This window comes from Ovis canadensis, chromosome 15 (assembly GCF_042477335.2).
Source record: "Ovis canadensis isolate MfBH-ARS-UI-01 breed Bighorn chromosome 15, ARS-UI_OviCan_v2, whole genome shotgun sequence".
NCBI classification, from domain to species: domain Eukaryota; kingdom Metazoa; phylum Chordata; class Mammalia; order Artiodactyla; family Bovidae; genus Ovis; species Ovis canadensis.
In genome coordinates, this window is record NC_091259.1 from 73,663,170 (window position 1) to 73,684,062 (window position 20,893).

At 47.4% G+C, this 20,893-nt stretch overlaps 1 protein-coding gene and 1 long non-coding RNA gene across 5 annotated transcripts in view; one reads left to right on the forward strand and one right to left on the reverse strand.

Moving 5' to 3' along the window:
* LDLRAD3 (low density lipoprotein receptor class A domain containing 3) overlaps positions 1–20,893 on the forward strand; it is a 270,004-nt gene that overhangs the window by 169,421 nt on the left and 79,690 nt on the right. The window lies entirely within an intron of this gene.
* LOC138421196 (uncharacterized) lies at positions 2,439–14,304 on the reverse strand. The gene is made up of 3 exons (XR_011249428.1): positions 13,773–14,304; positions 6,022–6,284; positions 2,439–3,666 (listed from the first exon to the last, which is right to left on the reverse strand). It is a non-coding gene; the product is annotated as an uncharacterized lncRNA (long non-coding RNA).

Sequence of the window (20,893 nt, forward strand, 5' to 3'; positions counted from 1 at the left end):
CTCTAATGAGAGAAACTGCATGATGGCGTGGCCAAGGGCATGGATGCAAGAAAGAGTGAAGAACTGGGAACAGCGATATATTTCATACTGAGTTTGAAGGGGGAGGAGGCTGTGGCCACAGATCCCTGCCCTGTGGCCTGGCAGATGCCTTGTTTTCCAGGAGACTTGCCTGGCCATGGCGGAGCACCTCCTCACCGCCTTAACTCTCTGTGCCAGTTCCCCAAACTCCGGACGGCCTGCCACAGTTGTAGAAGTGGCCTCTGGCTCCAGCCAGCGCTCCCTTTTATTGAGTCTGTCTCTGCCTCGTTATTTACACAGACGGTAAAATAAAGCTTAACTCAAAATTACCGTAAGTCAGTGCATCCGAATGAAGCCGGCATCTGGGCCTTCACAGTTGAAAGCAGACTAAATAAAAGGGGGAGGGAAGAAAAAGAAGAGCCTCAAATAAAATGTCAGGAAGTGCTTAATTACATAAAGGTTATGCATCTGCCTGCATGATGGTCTAAAGCGGCTGATGGCAACAGCTGGCCGAGGAAGCTGGTCTTCAGTGCTATTTATGTGTTTATCTGGTGCCTGTCACCATAATAGCTGTAAGCAGTATTGATTGCAAATTAATTTGGCCTCATTCCTTCTCTTCCTTGGCTCTACCCTCCCCACGACCTCCCCTACTAGAAGAGGAAACTGATTGAACACGTGGCAAAAACTTGGACGTTTGGGGGGATGGGACTGGGCAGAGTCCACCAGTAACCCACAAACAAGCTTTTATTATGTGTCCAGCACTTGCCTAGGTATTTTTTTTAACATATATAACTGACTTTTCTAATACTCAAAACAACCCTATGAGGTGGATATTATTCTAAATCCTATTTACAGATGAGGATGCTGATGCCCAGAGAGATTAAGTAACTTGAAAAAGTCACACAGCGTGGGTGTGGTCTAGCAATTCACTCAACCATGGCCCTCCTGATTGGGCACTGCCAGGTGGCATTTGGGGAGTTCTTTCATGTACTTGGAGTGAGATTAAGCTCTTCACCAAAGACTGCAGTGCCTTGAGGTTCCAGCTCCAGCCAGGCTCCAACAGCTTTTCCTGATATTCTCTGCCTTTTCCAGCTGGCTCAGGCCACACTGGTCTCCTTTCCTTTTCTTAGACATGCCAGGCTCCTTCTGGTCTAATGGTCTTTGCAGGTGCTTTATCTCTGCCTGGAACTCCGCCCCTGCAAGGATCACAGCCTCCCTCGTCACTCTCTCTAAACAGGCTGTCCTCTCTTTGCCCTTAATATTCTCAGTTACAGTGTCCTCTGGGTTTCTCCCGGGAGGTAATTAGGTATTTATTGGTTATTGCAGGTTTCCCGTTGGACCGTACCTTCCATTCAAGTTAATATTTACTGAATGCTTATTGTATATCATTTGTTGTTGTTTAGCAGCTAAGTTGTGTCTGACTTTGCTTGTTTGTTTACCTGTGTGTTCCCAGACCCTGAAACCCAGGGGGAGTAATGGGCTCTAGAGCCTGGACTTTGGAAGCAGTTGCCTGATTCAAATTCCAGCTCCACTATTTGCTATGGACTGTGTTGTTGCAGGAAGGGGGACCCCTTCCAGGGCCCGAAACTGGGCTCTTGTCTAACACTCGGAAATGAATTGTCCGAGGAGACACATCTGCTGACAAAGCAAGGTTTTGCTGGGAAAGGGCACCCGGGTGGAGAGCAGTAGGGTAAGAGAACCCAGGAGAACAGCTCTGCTGTGTGGCTTGCAGTCTCAGGTTTTATGGTGATGGGATTTGTTTCCGGGTGGTCTTTGGCCAATCACTCTAATTCAGAGTCTTTCCTGGTGGCGCATGATGGCTCAGCCAAGATGGACGCTAGCGAGAGGGATTCTGGGAAGTGGACGGACAGGCAGTGCCTCCTTTTGACCTTTCCCGAACTTTTCCGGTTGGTGCAGGATCTCCTGTCATAAAACAACTCATGCAAATGGTTACTACGGTGCCTGGCCAGGGTGGGCGGTTTCAATCAGTGTGCCTCCCCTAACAGTGTGGCCTGAGGGCAATGACTGTATCTTTCTGTCCTCCATTTCTCCATCTGTAAAATGGAAGTAATGATACGGTTATTACACAGAGTGAACTAATTAACCCATAAAAATGCTCATAGGACAAAGCCTGATGGCTCAGTGGTAAGCAGTCCGACTGCCAATGTTTGCCAACGCAGGAGATGCGGGTTTGATCCCTGGCTCGGGAAGATCCCCTGGAGGAGGAAATGGCAATCCCCTCCAGTATTTCTTGCCTGGAAAATCCCACGGACAGAGGAGCCTGGGGGGGCTACAGTCCATGGGGTCGCAAAAAGTCAGACACAACTTAGCTGCTAAACAACAACAAATGATACAGTAAGCATTCAGTAAATATTAACTGCTATTACAGTCATTATTCACATTCATATTAGTGGCACATATGTCATGAGAGTGGATGAATGAATGAATTTTTATTCATAGAAGGGGAAACAGAGGCCTCAGCGGGTCAGCGGGGTTGTCCATGAGCTCGGGACCCTGATCCAGCCTTCCTTATACCTCCTCACCCAGTGTAAGACGGCCCCTCCCAGACGACACCGTGATATCAGGGTTATTCCTATGTCCTGTGCTGCCCTCCGCTACCAAACACCCAACTGTTCAAGCTCAGTCTTGCTGTTCAGAGGAAATATGTTTGGGAGACTAGTCTTTGTGCAGAGTTCTGTAAATCCTTCTGGGGCGTTAGACAGGAAATTTTGTTGGTGGCAAGTGATGTGTTCCTGATCATGCAATGGGCAGGGTGGTTCTAAGCCATGTGGAAGATGCACCTGGTGGTTCGCTGGTCCTCTTCCACTCCTCCAGCAGCCCCCCTCCCCCATCTAGTCTGTTGTGCTGGGCCAGCCCTTCCCATTAGGAGGCATCCGATAGAGGAAGCTGTAGGCTTAGCTGGGGTCCGACCAGGGACCAACAAGGCCCGTTTGGAGCTGCTGCGCTGGTGACCTGTGCATGCCACGCCTTTCCTCGTCCTTCATCTGCAGTCTAGTGCTGTCGTCTGCTCTCTTCCTTGCCCTCCAGGCTTCAGCAGGTTCCCTGCAGGAAGCTTTAGCACCCTCCCCCCGCTCTCCATCCCTTTCTTCTCCTCCCTTCTGTTGGCCTCTGGCTACTTACTTCTTCCACCCACCTCCACTGGCTTCTCTGTGTAAATCAACACCCCCGCCCCTGCAGTTCCCAAAGATGGGAACTGCGCCCTGTTCCTAAACGGAGGCCGATACTGGCTAAGAACAGGGTTTCCTGTATCCCAGTGTCATCACTCATCCCTCCCCAAATGCTCAGATCTCTTATTAAAGTGAGTTATGACAGAGACTCTGTCAGCCTCTTTTCAGCCACACCCAGCTCTCAGAAAAGTAAGGAAAGCCTGGTCCTCAGTCACGAATGGAAGACGGCTCCCCAGAAGGAGCCAGCTGGCTGTCGGCTGTGGCTTTGGGGTAAGGAAGTCTGCTGCCTGCTGGGTCATCCTCTGGGGCTGTCAGCCTTGTTTGGGTTTTCCAGTGGGAGCTCGTTAACATATCGGAGATGCTGGGTGGTCTGAGTTGCTCTTTGGTTTTTAGCCTCCAGGAGCTCCAGTGTTCCTGGTGTTATGTGGCATGTCTGTGACTTTAATTTCCTTTTTAATTTCTGTTGAAAGGAGGAAAAAAAAAAAAAAACTCTGTGAAGCTAGGATCTACAAAGGACCTGTGTTGTAAGACCAGTGGGTGTTTTGAGTGGCTAATTTGAACATGTATAGCCACCCAGTGTGAAACCCACTCCCAAGTGCATTCTGTGAGCCCGATTCTGTAACCAGAACTGTGCAGGAACAGCCCAGAGGAAAAGCCAGCAAATGCGAGCAGCAGCCGGTCATCTCTCGCGGTAGCTCAGTGGTGACGTTTATGTCTAGTTTAAGCATCTTCCGTCACTTCACACTGAGCACTTTCCTTTGATGTTTTAAAAGAAAAGATACACATTAAAAAATAAATAACACCCGTACTTCTGAACACTTGATCTTGCGACCTTAGTAAAGAAGAGTGGAGAGAGAGAGATTAAGAGTTTGGGATTAACACGTGTACACTCCTATATGTAAAATAGGTAAGCACCAGGGACCTGCTGTGGAGCTCAGGGAACTGTACTCAGTGTCCTGTCATAACCTATAATGGAAAAGAATCTGAATAAGAAGGTGTGTGTGTGTGTGTGTGTGTGTGCAACTGAATCACTTTGCTATACACTTGAAACTAACACAACATTCTAAACTAAGAATCCTTCAATTTAAAAAAAAAGACTGGAACTATAACTGGTAGAAGTTAAATATACAGATTGTAAAAGACCATATTATATATTTATATTAAAGAAACATTAATATAATAATACTGCAGGTTTGCATTGGAGTTAGGGATTGGCTAAACAGGGATGTGAGAGTTGGACTGTGAAGAAGGCTGAGCGCCGAAGAATTGATGCTTTTGAACTGTGGTGTTGGAGAAGACTCTTGAGAGTCCCTTGGACTGCAAGGAGATCCAACCAGTCCATTCTGAAGGAGATCAGCCCTGGGATTTCTTTGGAAGGAATGATGCTAAAGCTGAAACTCCAGTACTTTGGCCACCTCATGAGAAGAGTTGACTCATTGGAAAAGACTATGATGCCGGGAGGGATTGGGGGCAGGAGGAGAAGGGGGCGACAGAGGATGAGATGGCTGGATGGCATCACTGAATCGATGGACATGAGTCTGAGTGAACTCCGGGAGTTGGTGATGGACAGGGAGGCCTGGAGTGCTGCAATTCATGGGGCTGCAAAGAGTTGGACACGACTGAGCGACCGAACTGAACTGAAACAGGAATTTGAAAGCATGAGTTATGAATAGTTTATTATGAAAGCTCGGGCCAGAAAATAAAACAGTGCTAGAGAGAAAAGGAGTTTTGTGCTTATATTTTTGAACTTAGATAGTGATGCTGTTTAACCCCAGGCTGGTTCCTTGATTTCTCTGTGCCTTAATTTTCCCATCTAGAAAATGGCATAAAATAGTCCCGACCCATAAAGCTATTCTTAGAATGAAATGAGTTTATGTTTGTGAAACTCACAGAACAGGACTGGAACATAACAGTTACTCGAGAAATGTCTGTGGCTGTCGGATCACTCTTGTGGTACTTAGGCTTTTGACTACAGCTTCTGTGTCATTATGGGAAGTAGCCGCGGCAGTAAAGTTACAGTGGTCAATTAGCATGCGTGAGTAGAGCTCTGACCACATCTGTGTAGCTTTCTATTTAGATTATCTTATTTACTCCTCATACCTACTTTGTACCATTTGTCCTATTGCTATCTTCACACTTTAGGTTAGGGGACAGGGTCTCAGAGAGAGGTTAAGTAACCTGCCTGAGATTATACAGCTTGCAAGGATTTGACCCTGACTCCAAAGCTCACTCTGTAAATCATTGTCTTATATTTTGTATTCTCCTATAGGTGCCCAAGTCATTGTCTTATATTTTGTATTCTCCTGTAGGTGCCTTCCCCGGCATTCATTTTGTGGATTAAAGGTCTCTAGTTGAGCTGTTTTAGTGCCCTTCTAAAGGGATATGTCAGGAATCTCTCCAACTGTGTCCCCAAAGCAAAGCCTAAACTACCTCCTGGGGGATAATGGTCGGGGGAGGCAGGAGTCAACCCCATCCATTGCCTGCATGCATCAGGCAGCAGAAGGATGTTCATAACTTAGATGCTGCAGACACTGATGACAGAGAGTTTTTAGAAATGTAAAGCAATTATACAGCTTGCAGTGAAAACTCAGAATGGGACTTAAAAGTTGGATAACAATTAATAATTTCCTGTTTGTTTGTAGTGTGGTGTCTAAGCAAATAGTTCATCAGCATCTGCATAAATACCCACCCTAGGGGGCCAGGACCCAGTGAGAGGGGTCTCCTCTGCATCCTGTTAGCTAGAGAATGTCAGTCCATCTCACACCTTTAACAGCGACTTACCCTGCCTGGCGCTGTGCTGGGTGCTATGACTCACCTCTCAAATCCATGGATGCTCCCCTGGGGCCTTCAGATAGAGGTACCCGAGGACTCCAGTCAAGAGCTACAGAAGCTGTGGGCCACGGATTGGACTTGGTTCCAAGAGCAGGGGAAACCCGAAAGACGTGATCAGATTTACACTTGGAAAAACCACTGTGTTCTCAGGTGGAGCAGTGATGGGCAGAGGCCAAGGTTAACACAGAGAGACCGTGGCTTGGAGGCCACCTCTGTAATCCAAACGGAGGCTTTTGGTGGTCCTCCCTGTAGACAGAGAACGCAGACAGGCTTGAGAGGGGTTAGGTAGGCAGAAGTAAGAGTAGATCTGATGTTTGTGGGGAGGAGAGGGAATTGGCCCCTGTGTTCAGCTTGAGAGCTGTTATTGACCTTTGCAGATATAAATGTGCAGGTCATCATGTGGGGAGGAAAAGGGTTCATTTGTTTATTTATTTATTGGCCCTGTACCAGGTCTTAGCTATACATGCGGGATCTTTAGTTGCAGTATGTGAGATCTAGTTCCTTGACCAGGGTTCACACTGGGGCCCCCTGCATTCAGAATGTGGAGCCTTGGCCACCAGGCCACCAGGGAAGTCCCAGAAGGGTTTAGAAGACTATATGGCCTAGTTCAGCTACTTCAAGCAGAAAGAGAACAGCCTTTCTCTCTTTCTCCATGTCTTTCTATCTTTCTCTCTTTTTCCTTCCATCTTTATCCATCTACCTATCTATATCTATCAATCTGTTGATCTATCTATATTGTTCACTGCTGTATCCCAAGCCCCAAGAACAGTGCCTGGAACATAGAGAGTGCTCAGTAAATATTTGTTGAACAGATAACTGGCTAGCTTGTATCAGCTGAGATCTTGTGCCCACAGTTCCCTCTGTAGTGGGAAGACAGGCATCGACCAGGCAATTTCAAATATGATGGTTCACCTAAGGAAATGTGTAGGGCATAAGCCTGGCTTTCCTGAGGAAGAGGCATTAAAGTGAGGCCTGAAGCCTGAAAAGGAGTCCAAGGAGAAAGAGTTTTCTAGGCAGAGGGAAGAGCATATTTGAGGCATAAGGTGGAGAGACCGTGGCCCACAGTAGTACCCAGATGTGAGCCCAAGAGTGGGCAGAGACCAGTGTTGGAAGGTCTTCTGGGACTGGAAGGGGCTGGGTGGGGTTGGCCTTAACCCTTGATCCTTAGAGTAGTAGGAGGCTGTTAGAAGATTTGTTTTAAAGGACAGTTTAAGACAGAAGGATGGAGGCGGTGTGCCCTTGCCAAGATGAAGTCAAAATGACTCTCAAGCAATTTTATCCTCTGAGCCAGGGTGCCCTTGAGCCCAGACTGTGACGTATCCAGGCTTCCTCTTCAGGTCCCTCCAGCCCCTCTGTCATTGTCAGCGTTTCAGCTACAATCTGAGCACCAGCTCAGGACCCGACCCTGTGCTGCGTCCTCATAGGGCAGCTGGTTTCGGAGCAGCCGTTTTCATTGTCATCCCCACTGTGCAGCGGTGGAAGCCGAGGCTTAGAGACCCGCCAGTCGTCTCTTCTAGATGATGTCGGAGCTGTGTCCAAGCCCAGTGCCCGTGACCTCTGACTCTTTCATGGGCCACCTTTCCCATTCCCAGGATTCCAGGATCCTCGCCCTGCCCTGTGATGGCCCCAGGCTTCTCCCTGTTTCCCTCCTGGCCTGGCCCCTCTCAGGATGCATGCACCGGCCTTCCTCTGGAATCCAGACTGAGGTGTCCCAGCTCAGTCAAGTGGTGGAAGACCAGAGAGCAGCCCTTCCTGCTCTCGCAGGAGCTCAGGAAGCGCTCTGAGCCATGCCTGTCTACCCCAGCTCTCCCCACCACTGTTAATCCTCATTCATCGTGGGTCTCTTGCCTTACAGCACAAGTGAATTGCAAGTAGTGAGATCTGAAGTCACAGAAGACAGGTTACAGAGCTGGTGTGGGGCACAGGCCCCCTTTCTGTATGAGGATAACCTGCTCTAGAGCCTTCTCGAAGGTGGGGAGGTTGGCCTTTACACGACGTGAGGTTTTCATAATGAACTGAGGGCCGAGCTGCCAGGCGGTGCCCTGCATTAACCTGGAGTCCCCCAGTCAGTAGAAGAGCTACTTTTATCGTTGCCTGGGGGCTGGAGGGCGTTATACCCAAGCAAGAGGTTATTTTTATGATTATTTTTATGATTGAATATGCTGTTTCTGGGCTTCCCTGGTGACTCAGATGGTAAAGAATCTGCCTGCAACTTGGGAGACCTGAGTTTGATCCCTGGGTCAGGAGATCCCCTGGAGGTGGGCATGGCAACCCACTCCAGTATTCATGCTTGGAGAATCCCCAGGGACAGAAGGCTACAATCCATGGAATTCCAAAAGAGTCGGACACGACTGAGTGACTAAGCACAGCACAGCATGCCCTTCCTATTATTGGGGATGATTTGCATTTTTTTTCCTAGTTCTTTTTTTTTTTTTAAATTTTGGTAAAACATACCTAATATACCATGGACAGAAGAGCCTGGTCGGCTACATGCAGACCATGCGGTCCATGGAGTCGCAAAGAGTCATGCACGCCATGCCACGCGGACCTAACATAAAAATTACCGCCTTAATCATTTTTAAACGTAGAGTCCAGTGGGAAATATATTCACATTGTTGTGATGATTTGCCTTTTGAAATCCAGAAACAATGCCTGGATATAGTTTGTCCAGGGAGCTAAAAGCGAGCATAATATTACTTCTTTGACTGTTGCTAAATAGCAATAACCTCAGATACGCAGGTGCCACCACCCTTATGGCAGAAAGTGAGGAGGAACTAAAAAGCCTCTTGATGAAAGTGAAAGAGGAGAGTGAAAAAGTTGGCTTAAAGCTCAACATTCAGAAAATCATGGCATCTGGTCCCATCACTTCATGGGAAATAGATGGGGAAACAGTGGAAACAGTGTCAGACTTTATTTTGGGGGGCTCCAAAATCACTGCAGATGGTGACTGCAGCCATGAAATTAAAAGACACTCCTTGGAAGAAAAGCTATGACCAACCTAGATAGCATATTGAAAAGCAGAGATGTTACTTTGCCAACAAAGGTTCCGTCTAGTCAAGGCTATGGTTTTTCCATTGGTCATGTGTGGATGTGAGAGTTGGACTGTGAAGAAAGCCAAGCACCCAAGTATTGATGCTTTTGAACTGTGGTGTTGGAGAAGACTCTTGAGAGTCCCTTGGACTGCAAGGAGATCCAACCAATCCACTCTGAAGGAGATCAACCCTGGGATTTCTTTGGAAGGAATGATGCTAAAGCTGAAGCTCCAGTACTTTGGCCACCTCATGCGAAGAGTTGACTCATTGGAAAAGACTCTGATGCTGGGAGGGATTAGGGGCAGGAGGAGAAGGGGACGACAGAGGATGAGATGGCTGGATGGCATCACCGACTCAATGGGCGTGAGTCTGAGTGAACTCCGGGAGTTGGTGACGGACAGGGAAGCCTGGCGTGCTGCGCTTCGTGTGGTCGCGAAGAGTCGGACACGACTGAGCGACTGAACTGAACTGAACTGAACATTCGGATAGTTTATTCCAATTTGAAGTGTCTTTCCCGCATCTTGCCTCAGTGAACCTAACTGCAGAGCAGGGTGGGGTGTGTGGAGAGCTGAAGGAGGCCAGGCTTCGAGTATGTTCTAGTGCCATCTAGTGTCTGAGGGGCCTTGTGCACCCCCCTTGCCTTCGCCCCACCCTGGCTAAGGCTATTGGGTTTCTTCCCAGCTTCCGGTGGCAACTCTGTAAGCCCTTATGGCTTTAAAAGAGCACCAAAGAGATGTCTGTCTTTTTAGATCAACTGGTAGTTTTTCTGCCTCTGGTCTCTTAGAAACTTGCAACTGAAATCTGTTTCATTAGCAGTCAGAACAATTTGTCCCTTTGAAACTCAGACAGGGTGAGATTAATATGAACCCGATATTAAGCTATTAAGCATCAATTTGGCAAACCTATTTATAAAGGAGTGCTGAAGACAGACAATAAAGAAGGCTGCATTAAGGGCTCTGTTCCAAGTCCAGTTTCTCTCTTTGAAAAATGTGACTCAGTCACTAGTTTTTGTGCAAGAGAAGGGAAAAACATGTATGTGTGTGTCTATGTGTGTGTGCATGCATGGGTGAACCCGTGCTTTGATGATATGTGCTTATTCTTAATCATAGTAATAACAGAAGTAATGTGATGTAGCCAGACTTATGTAATGCTGACTATGTATGTACCCAGTACCTAAGGACTTTATATTTTAAATTATTTAATCCTCATGACAACCCAAAAGGAGGAAAAGTGATTATCTCCCCATTTTATAGATGAGCAAAGTGAGACACAGAATGGAGTGGTTAAGTAATTTGGCAAAGGTCACAAAGTCACAGGAGCATGTTGTGATGGAGAAATTGTTGAGGACTTAGAGACTGCCAGATATTAGTTAGCGTTCCAGGCGATCATGGTTGTCCTCGCTGCCTGTGTTTCGCCACGTGGCTGTGGCGTTGATCCCAGGTCCAAGTGTCACTTCTAGTCCTGAGCACCTCTCAGTCCCGTGCACAGAGAGAGCCCTGCTGTGCTTGTTGAATGGAGGAGTTGGGTTTGTTTGTTTCAATGAGCTCCCACTTCTGAGAGGACAGAGGCTGCCTGTGGAGGATGTGCCCCAGCTTGGAGCTCGCGGGTCTCGGTCCTGTCCCCAGCCCTGCCACTTACCTGCCCCGTGACTGCAGGCAAGTGATGGTCCTTCCCACACCTGGATTTCTCCAGATGGGGAATACTAAAATAAGTTTTAGAGTATGTTGGGTTTTTTTTAAGGATATATCAGGCAATGATTATGTCATCACCTTGCCCAAACAAAGGTTACTTTTGTTTACTTTTGATCCAGAAAGTTCATCTTAATTTAGCTCTCCATCCACATGCTCCTGGCACCTCCTGCTGTGATGGTGTGTCTGCACTGTCCCTGGAGAGGACCAAGTCCATCTTCTCTTTAGAGGGTGGAATGCTCCAACTCCAAGGGGACATGGTTCTTAAATGTCTCTTTAGTTGAAAGAGTTAAAAGCTGAGAAAGTCAGCTTTATCGTCTCCCTCTCTCTTTCAGATTTCTCCACACACGTATACACGTTTGCATGCAGTGTGCATGTAGACACATACAAGGATACACATCTATATTTACATATATGTGTACATATACATAACATATGCTCACATGTATATACACATGTGTGGTGTGCTCAGTTGTGTCTGACTCTTTGTGACCCCATGGACTATAGCCAGCCAGACTCCTCTGTCCGTGGAATTTTCCAGGCAAGGATACTGGAATGGGTTGCCATTTCCTACTCCAAGGGATTTTCCCGACCGAGAGATCGAATCCAAGTCTCTTGAGTCTCCCACATTGCCAGGTGACTTTTTACTGCTGCACCACATACACACACGCGTGTCAACCTGGATCATTCTGCATGAAGTATAACCTCATGGACTGGTGATAAAACCAGGACATCAAACATTTGCATGCCCAGCCAGACTCTGGAAACAAATTGCGTTAGTCTGCATGATACCTCCTGCAATGCAAAATGATCATATCAGCATCTTATGGAAGCTGTGAGGAGGTTAATCCTCAGAAATTTCCTGCGAGCAGGGGATAATAAATTGCGATGCATTAACAGCTCTCATCATTGCAATTTCAGATGTTTAAAGTGTCACTGCCTGTCTCTTTAATAAGCAACATGTGTTGTAGTTAGGTGCACTAACAATATTAATAAGCCCTTTCATAGGTCCTTGTAAAAACTGAGTTCCCCTAATCCTGTTTTTATCACACATTCTCACTCCATGGGGACTGTAATATTTGTGTGTCTGGAGGAATTGATTTCTTAACCCAAAGGTATGCGACTCAGAGAGGGACTTTCACATATTCTCTTAATGGCACAGTGGGGAATGAGACCTTTTTATTCAGGGGGTTCTTGTGGGTTCCCTTCTCAGATCATGGAGGAGGTAGCCGTAAAGGTTTGGCTGTCTCGAGCCCAGACTTTCAGCTGAATGGTAGGAACTACTGCAGTAGCAGCGACTCAGGGCATCTGCTCCTGACCCTCATGGAGAAATGAAGTCATTCATCCAGTCCCTCTTGGGCTTGTTCAGTTACAGTTGGCACCTCCCATCTGGCTGGAAAATCTGTCATCTGACCCCGAGCAGAAAGAATAGCTCGGAGTTGGTAAGTTGATGGCGGGTACCTCAGGGGTTTCGGGCCCCCCAGAGAGCATGACTGCTCGGCACCGTGGTTGAGTTAAATGGGATGGAACGCTAAGTACTTTCTCCAGTTCGCTCTGCCTCTGGTTGCCTCTGCTTCCTCCTCTCCTGGTGCTGCTCACTCCCCCGGTCCCATACTCTCTCAGCTTCCTTCTCCTCTGGATTTTCCCTCTTCACCCCTCCTTTCCCTCTTTGTCTTCCTCCCTGTTGTAGATGTAGTCAAATAAGGGTGATGTTTGATGGACAGTTTGGCTGCCCACGGCTTTCATCTTTTGACTCAGCCCAGGGATGCAGCCTCTGCATCTGTCCCTGCAAATCACTTAAACACAGGGTTTCAGAAGCACAAGTGGCTTGTTCTTGTAATGCGCTAACTCGGGTCACAGCCAGAAGTCTGGGGAAGGTTGTATTAGACATTCTGGTTCTGTGCCATCTGCTCTGTGAAAGACTCAACTCCAGCTTTTGTCCTTTCCTGGGTAGAGTCCTCGCGGGTTAGGGACCATTGCCATTTCTGGCCCTTAAATCTTGAGAGTGGGTGGCAACAGTTCTGAACTTCCATTCGTCTTCCTGCCTGCCGTTCTCATTCTGAGTCTTTTCGTTACCCTCTCTAAAAGGATAACTTTCTCATGCCGTCTCCTACCCACTCCCCCAGAAAAAGTTCTGTGACTTAACTATGGGAAACACTGGGTAAAAACAAATTAAACTGTTTTCTTTGTTTTAGGACTGCTACAAGTCTTGGATGCGCTTGGGTGCATTACGGATCCCTAAGTGGGGGAGATGGTAGCTGGCATTTCCCAAAAGTACTCAACTACAGAGTGGTGTCTTTGAATTACATCTGGATGGATACTGCTAAAAATCTGATTCCACAAGCCTTTCCAGTATCATGCCCTCAGGACAAGTTGTCCCTTCCATGCCCAGCTCATCCTCTGGGCTGGTGAACCTGTGCTTCTTAAGTCTGATGCTCTGTGGCAGTTCGCCTTTGTGGATGTGTTGCCATGAGCAAGCTGATTATTTCTAGAAGGATTAAATGGAGGCATGAAATTTTGAGTGTGTACTATACCCCAGGTATTTCACTTGTGATCTCTTATGTAGATTTCATAACAACCCTGCAACATAGGAGAGCTTATTATCCCAACATCACAGGTGCAGCCTCTGATGTACAGAGGGATAATCTGAGTTACTCAAGGCCAGGCCCCCAGTAAAAGGCAGAGCCAGACTTCAGCATAAACACTAGGAAGAGTCCATGGAGCAGAACTAAGCCACACTAAGCTTCGGTTGTCACTGGCCAATGACCTGACCTGAAGTTGACCAGGAAACAGAGATTGTGATGGGGCCGTTCTCATGGGGGTTTGCGTGTGTGTGTGTGTGTGTGTGTGTGTGTGTGTGTGACTAAGGCTCTTCCCCTGCTGCTACAGCCAGAACACTTACACTCTTTGGCTGCCTGAATACCTTCTAAAATATACAACTCAATTCAGATGTCTACGAGTTCAGTGTTTATCCCCTCATTGTCTAAAGACATAACCATGTGAGTTCATTGTACCTGCCGGAATTAGCAGATTGTCCACAATCTGGGAACTCTGGTCAAAAGCAGCAGGAAGACTCCGAAGGCACAGCATCCCTTTCCAGCAGCTCTGGTAGAAGGAGTATCATCACAGCAAGTCCCTCATTTGCAGTCAGCCCAGATCCCTTCAGTTGGCTTCCAAGAGGGTTTAAGGTTCATGGGAACTTTCGGCAGAGCTAAGCCGGTGTTAATAAGCACCTTGTGCCCACAGACAACATTGTAGATCAATACAATATATGCTCCAAATTCAGATGATAAACGAGTACCATTACGACCTAATTAGCAAGACTCATATTTTCAATGGATAAATAATCATTCCACTGCATAATCCTAAACCGCTTCTTGAAAACTGCCGGTAATGCCACTCTTCCCGGCTGCGCAGATGAAGGCAAAGGAAACAGGGCTTCCATTTACATATTTATTTGCTCCAGAGATGAGTAACTATTTTGTCTGTATTCACAGGCCTGTCTGGCTCAGCTGGGCTCATTATTTTTTAAGGTTAGATAACATTAAAGAATTCAGGCTGAAAAAAAAAAAAAAGCCAGACTACCTCTTGAGGGTGGAATTTCCCAGATCCCATGTGACTCAGGGCTGCCCCCTCTTCCTTTAATCTCTGGCATTTGAGCATCAGCTGAGTCCTTGACCAAAGGTCATGCCATTGGGTCCAAGGTCAGCAGTGTTACCAGCTGACTGCCCATGGCAGAGGACCACCACCTTCTGGGCAAGCACATGGGCTCTGGAACCAGGGACCTGGGTTCAAATTCTAGCTTTTACCTTTCTTCGTCTTTCTGAACGACAAGTAGATGAGGGTGATAATAGTGCCTACTTCCTTGGTGGCTGAGAGAAACAGTGGAATATCATGTCCAGTGCTCAGCACCTAACACGTGGCATGGGCCGAGGTCTGTGTTAATTTTTAAGTAGTTTCTCTAGCCTGCAGATTCATCTTGTCTGCAGTGCGGCAGTCTGACCACATCATAGGCTCCCCAGCTGGGGTCCTCAGATTCCTGCTCTTCCACAAACATGTTGATGGGGATGGCCTGCGTGGCACTTTCAGTCTGAATTAGGATCGCCCGGTTTCTTTGCTCTTGGCTGGACTCTTTTCAGCTTCACAGCAACACCTGTTATCTCATGCGGATCAGAGGCTTGTAATTGGCAGTTACATTTGTTCAGGATTAATAAAAAATGGGAATCCGATGAATTAGTACTTAATAATTGTGTCACGGTGATAGATGTGGCAGCCAGATTGCTGTCACACATCTTACATGAAAAATGCCTGTCGTCGGGAGACGGCAGCTGTCAGAACATGCGGTCCTTGGGGCTGGAGGATGGCGGGGACACTAAAGAAAAGGCATGGTGATGGAAGGTTTGGGACTTTGGTCTGGATGGTGTTTCGCTTCGCCTGTCTGCTTCGGTGGGTCAGGTCTATCAGAAGAGCACAGCCTTGTGACTCAGTGGGGAGTCCAGACAGTTGTCCTCTGACCTCAGGTTATTATTTAATAGAGGTCATGACCATTTTGGCTTCCTTGATGGCTCAGCAGGTAATAGAATCTGCCTGCAAGGCAGGAAACTTGAGTTTGATTCCTAAGCTGGGAAGATCCCCTGGAGGAGAGCAACCCACTGCAATTCTTGCCAGGAAAACTACAGGGACAAAAGGAACCTTGTGGGGTACAGTCCATGGGGGTCTCAAAGAGTCAGACATGACTGAAATGACTGAGCGTGCATGCGTGACCATTTTTACCTATTTGTACACCTTGCCTGTTCCCTCCATGCCCACCCATTATCCTCCAACTCTGGCCTTGCCTTGAACCGCATAAACATCAATAAATCTCAGGAAAATGTTGCACTCACATCTGCTTCCTGCCGTAGAATGCTCTTCTCTCTCCTGTGACCTAATGCAGCACTTCTCAACCTTAGCACTTGACATTTTGAGCTGGCTAATCCTTCATCATGGACAGCTGTTCCGTGCTTTGAAGGTTGTTTAACAGCAGCCCTGACCTCAGCCGGGCTTCCCTGATAGCTCAGTTGATAAAGAATCCACCTGCAATGTTGGAGACCCCAGTTCGATCCCTGGGTTGGGAAGATCCGCTGGAGAAGGGATAGGCTACCCACTCCAATATTCTTGGGCTTCCCTGGTAGCTCAGCTGGTAAAGAATCCACCTGCAATGCAGGAGACCTGGATTCGATCCCTGGGTTGGGAAGATCCCCTGGAGAAGGGAAAGGCTACCCTCTCCAGTATTCTGGCCTGGAGATTTCCATGGACTGTGTAGTCCATGGGGTTGCGAAGAGTCGGACATACCTGAGCGGCTTTCACTTTCTATCACTGACCTCAGCCGCTCGATCCTGGTGGCGCCCACAAGTGGTGAACGTCTTCAAGTATCCCTGGGGGCCAGACCCAGCTTCACATCCTGCCCTCTCTCTGAAGACTTCATTTCCAGCCCAGGGGATTCATCAGTTAACTCTGGATGATCCCAACTTCGGTCCACGTTATGTCTTCATTGTGTCTACCGAACCAGGGTGTGGACCACATCTGACCAATCTGTGTCTACACAGAGCTTTGTTTGATGTGTTGATTTTTAAAAATGTATTTATTTGTTTGGCTGCGCCGGGTTTCTGTTGTGGTGTGACGGCTTCTGTCTAGTTGTGGTGCAGGGGCTGTAGAGCATGCAGGCTTAGTTGCCCTGCAGCATGTGGGATCTTAGTTCCCGGACCAGGGATTCCCTGGTTAAGAATTTGGACCACTGGAACACCAGGAAAGTGCCTGATGTGTTGATTTTAACACAAGCTGCTTGACTTGCTATTGGTTCCCCTGAATTAAGTGTTTAGTATTTCCCAATCCCTTCACATGTAGCATTATTTTCTCTTAATTCTTACAACTACCCACATCTTTCCTGGGAAGGTTTCTGAGACTCAGAGACGGTAGGTAACTTCCCTGAAGTCACATAGCTGATGAGTGCAACCCTGTGTCTTTTCCACTAAACCTCCCAACCTTGCCAGTTTTGAGGGGACAGCGAGAAGGCAGCTAGCATCTCTGCCTGTGTGAGGGTCAGACGGTCCTCTGTGGCCAGTCTGAATGAGACGAGAGTGAGAGCTGGGAGCCCTTGTGGATGGGTATGGGGAAGAGCTGGAGTAGAGAGAATGGGTGTCAACCTCTTCCTCTGCAAAGCCCTGCAGTAGGAGCCAGCTGAGATGCCAGTGTGCCCTTCAATTGTAGAGCTGGGCGCTGGGTTTGGTGGTTATTGGTGCAGCCCTGACGGCTGTGTTAGGAGTGGAGTCAGCCTGCCATCCATAAGGATGCCCTGGAAAGTGACGTATCTCTCACTGGGCTAAGGCCATGCCAAAGAAGGGTGACTATTCCCTCTGGCAGCCGTGAAGAGAACGGTCAGTACTGGGGAGCAGGAGAAGAGGGGTGATTCGCTTTGCCTTGGACAGCTGTTTGTTACCAGAATGTGGCTTGTTTGTTCTTAAATACTGACCCAGGAAGCTCACTTCTAAAAGGGGAAGCCGGATGAACCATTAGCCTAGGAGGAGGTGCTCAGCCATTTCAGCAGACAGAGCGAAGCACATTGGAAGAGCAAGGCCCCCTACTGATGCAGGAGGAAATCTTGCCGTATGTATAAAAGGATGGGATTAAGGTTTTATTATCATTGTTTCTAATAATGAAAAAATTCCAAATAATCTAAATGTCCTTCAGTAGAGGGTTAGATAGATTGGAATGCTATACAGCACTTGAGTTTTTAAAAAGAGCCGATCTGATTGATAGTATGATAATAGTATTAAATTTGCGTACTTTAAAAACACATGCAAACCAGTACTACATTTTGTTTATAGCTGCAAATATGTATATGAAAGCCTTTCAAATTGGATTTTAAAGTTGCAAATGAACTCAAAAAAATGGGGTGGATGAGGGTGCAGACATGTAGTCAAGAGGGGCTGGATAAGGAGACTTTCACATTATCTGAAAGAATTTTTTTTAATTAATGGAAAGTGATAAAAATCCTAGCTAGTTTTCATTCTGGGGTGTGTGTGTAATTTTTTTTAATTTTTATTGGAATACAGTTGATTTACAATGATGTGTTTCAGGTAAATAGCAAAGTGAATCAGTTATACATATACATATGCATATATCTACTCTCTCTTTTTTTAAAATTCTTTTTCCCATATAGGCTGTTACGGAGTATTGAGTGGAATTCCCAGTGGGTCCTTATTAGTTATCTATTTTGTATATAGTAGTTTGTATATGTCAATCCCAGCCTCCCAAGTTATCCTTCCCCTGCCTTACCTCTGATAACCATAAGTTTGTTTTCTACATCTCTGACTCTATTTCTGTTTCATAAGGAAGTTCATTTTTAATGAACATTGTTTATTTAATAAGAATAATCACCTATCGGGCTTTTCTTTAGTCCTTGGCTAAGTCGTGTTTGTAAGCTTTTGGAGGCCTGGGAGGATCTGCAGTGATTTACACACTGCATGCCTTGAAGTTCATGTTCATTTGTTTTGTAAAAACTCCCCAGAGCGCACAGCAGGGATAAAAGTAAAAAGAGAGCAGAGATCTGATTTTTACGTGCATCTTGGAAGGCTGGGAAGGATATGGGAGTGGATGCTTTCCTCCAGGAAAATGGAGACAGCTGTCCCGGGATCTGGGGTTGGATCTACCCAACAGTCACATCCCGTGCAGCAGACCTGGTAGACTTAGGCACACACACACTTGCCGAGCGTTGGTGCATGCCACACCCAGAATTCAAGAAGAGTGGAGTGTGGTGGGGTCGGGAGTAGGGAGTCAGTCAATAAAGAGAGACAGGGATGATGGGGGGAGGGATGTTGCCTAACCAGTATAGATGCAGGTGAGATGCTCATATAGTGGTTTCTATGACGACACATGGGCCGAGCCAGGGTCCCATCCCAGAGGAGATGGGCAAGCTCAGCAGAGGACTCTTGCCCTTACCTGAAAAGGTAGCCAGCTGGAATCATCGAGGCCATGGGAAGTCAGCAGAATTGTCAGTGGGAGGCAGGCTGGGACTCAGAGCATAGCCTCATCTGCATTTCTGAAGGCCATAAATTCACATTTAAGCTGCAGTATTGATCTGCTCTGTGAAATTGCAGCATCAGTGATTTTTTTTTTTTTTAAGCCATACAATTGGGACCTTTCCCTGAATCTTGAGATAGGATGTGCAGGGGCTAATTTGTTCCATTTTCTGATTAAAAAAAAAAAAAAAGCATCTCTATTGCTTGCTCCCAATCTTGCTCCCAATCCCCTCTCTTTCTTCACCCTGAGGGGAAGCCATCTCACAATGTATGGGGGTTTCAGGGCAGATGGTGCCCACAGCCCTCCCCTGCACCCCATGTCTTTCCATCATGACTGCCCTGAGTGCAAGGACTGCCTGAGGTTTACTCCTTGTCTGTGGCCTTGCTCTGACAGTTTTCCTCTGGACTACAGTCTAGACCTTGTTTAGCCCTCCCCGCTGGATTCGTTAAGTGAGCTCCAGAAGAGCAAGACAGAAAATCCACCTGTCTGTGCGTGCTCTGTAGTCTCTTGTCTGGCTGCAATTGTAACCACCTTTGGGGTAGTAGCTACTGGTGACATCCTAAACTGGGATTCTGAATGGAACTCCCTGTCCACTTGCCTGCTTTAAATGTGGCTCATCGTTAAATGAGTGTTGGTTACACAACCATTTAGTCAGAACTGATGTGGATCCCACTCCTATAGTGCCCACTGAGCCCGCTGTCTGGTTCCTGCCCCCTTCTCTCTCCTCCCTGAGCCCTCTGTGCACAGGTCCACAAGAGCCTGGGCAGGTGGGCAGTGGGGTAGCTGTTCAGGTCACCCCAATGCACATCGGAGGGCACACACTCCATGAAGGGGACGCCCCCACTGAGCTCCAGCCTGGCACTGCCACAGAGGCAGGTGCTGTCTGCATGGCGGCATCTTCCAGGTTATCCAGACGACTCAGAACTTGGAAATTTTATGGGAAAGCTCTTGATTTTTAAATGCTGGGAATGAAAATTCAAAATCTTTTAATTTATTGTGTAACAATGCCAAAACCCAGCCCCTCCCCTGGCCCCCTGCCCTGGGATTAAGGTAACGATAGAGGGAAAAAAGGCCAAACTACTCCCATGGGATTTAGGCACTGTTGAAAAAAGAGTCAAATTTTTGCACCGTTTTTCATTAACACACATAAGAAACATTTATTAAGTACCTCCTGTGTGATGGGCACGATGCTGATCGCTTGACATTGCAGAGTCGTCCCCTGCAGGTAGGTGGGTGGTGTTGGCTCCACTTTACAGATGAGGAAACTGAGTCTCAACTTGGGGAAGCAGTTTGCTGGGGGACACACAAGAGGAACTGGAGCCCGTCTCTGAATCCAGTCGTCTTCCCAAGCCTGTGACCCGGCCACCACACCCTGCCTCCTACAGCCTTACTTCCTTCCCCCTGCCTAAAAGTCACGAAGCACCACTCACACCCCTCACCCCCGCTTGTCCCTACACATACACACTCCTACGCAGTGATGGCCTGTGGCTCTAAAGGAGAAGCCAGAAGCAGCTGGCACATCTGGAGAACATGGCTTTGACCACTCCACCTACCCAGCGGGCTTGGCAGACCTTCTGCAGAAGATAGATTTGCCGGAAGTCTTCGTTGTTGTTAGCCCAGAAATAACCTAACTGGGCGAGAGAGACCTGTAGCTGGGAATTCTATTTCCCTCCTTCCGTTTCAGCCCAGCGAGGATGCTGCAGGAAGAGGAGAAACTGGCCAAAAAGAGCCTGTCTTCCAGCCTGCCTAAGCATCTTGGCTTGGGGCTGCCAGAACACAACACCCAGCCTGCATGGCTTCACAACAGCTTATATTTTCAGTTCTGCAGGCTAGCAGTCCAAGATCAAGGTCAGGCTTCTCCTGGGACCTCTCCTTGACTTGCAGAGGGTGCCTTCTCCCCGGGTCCTGCCATAGTCTTTCCTCTGTGCATGCAGGCGTGTGTCCGGTATGTTTCTATGCATGTCCGAGTTTCCTCTTATGAGGTGTGCTGGATTGGATTAACGTTCATTCTAATGACTTCCTCTTAATCACCTCTTTAAAAGACCTTACCTCAAATGTGGCTCTACTAGAAGTGCTA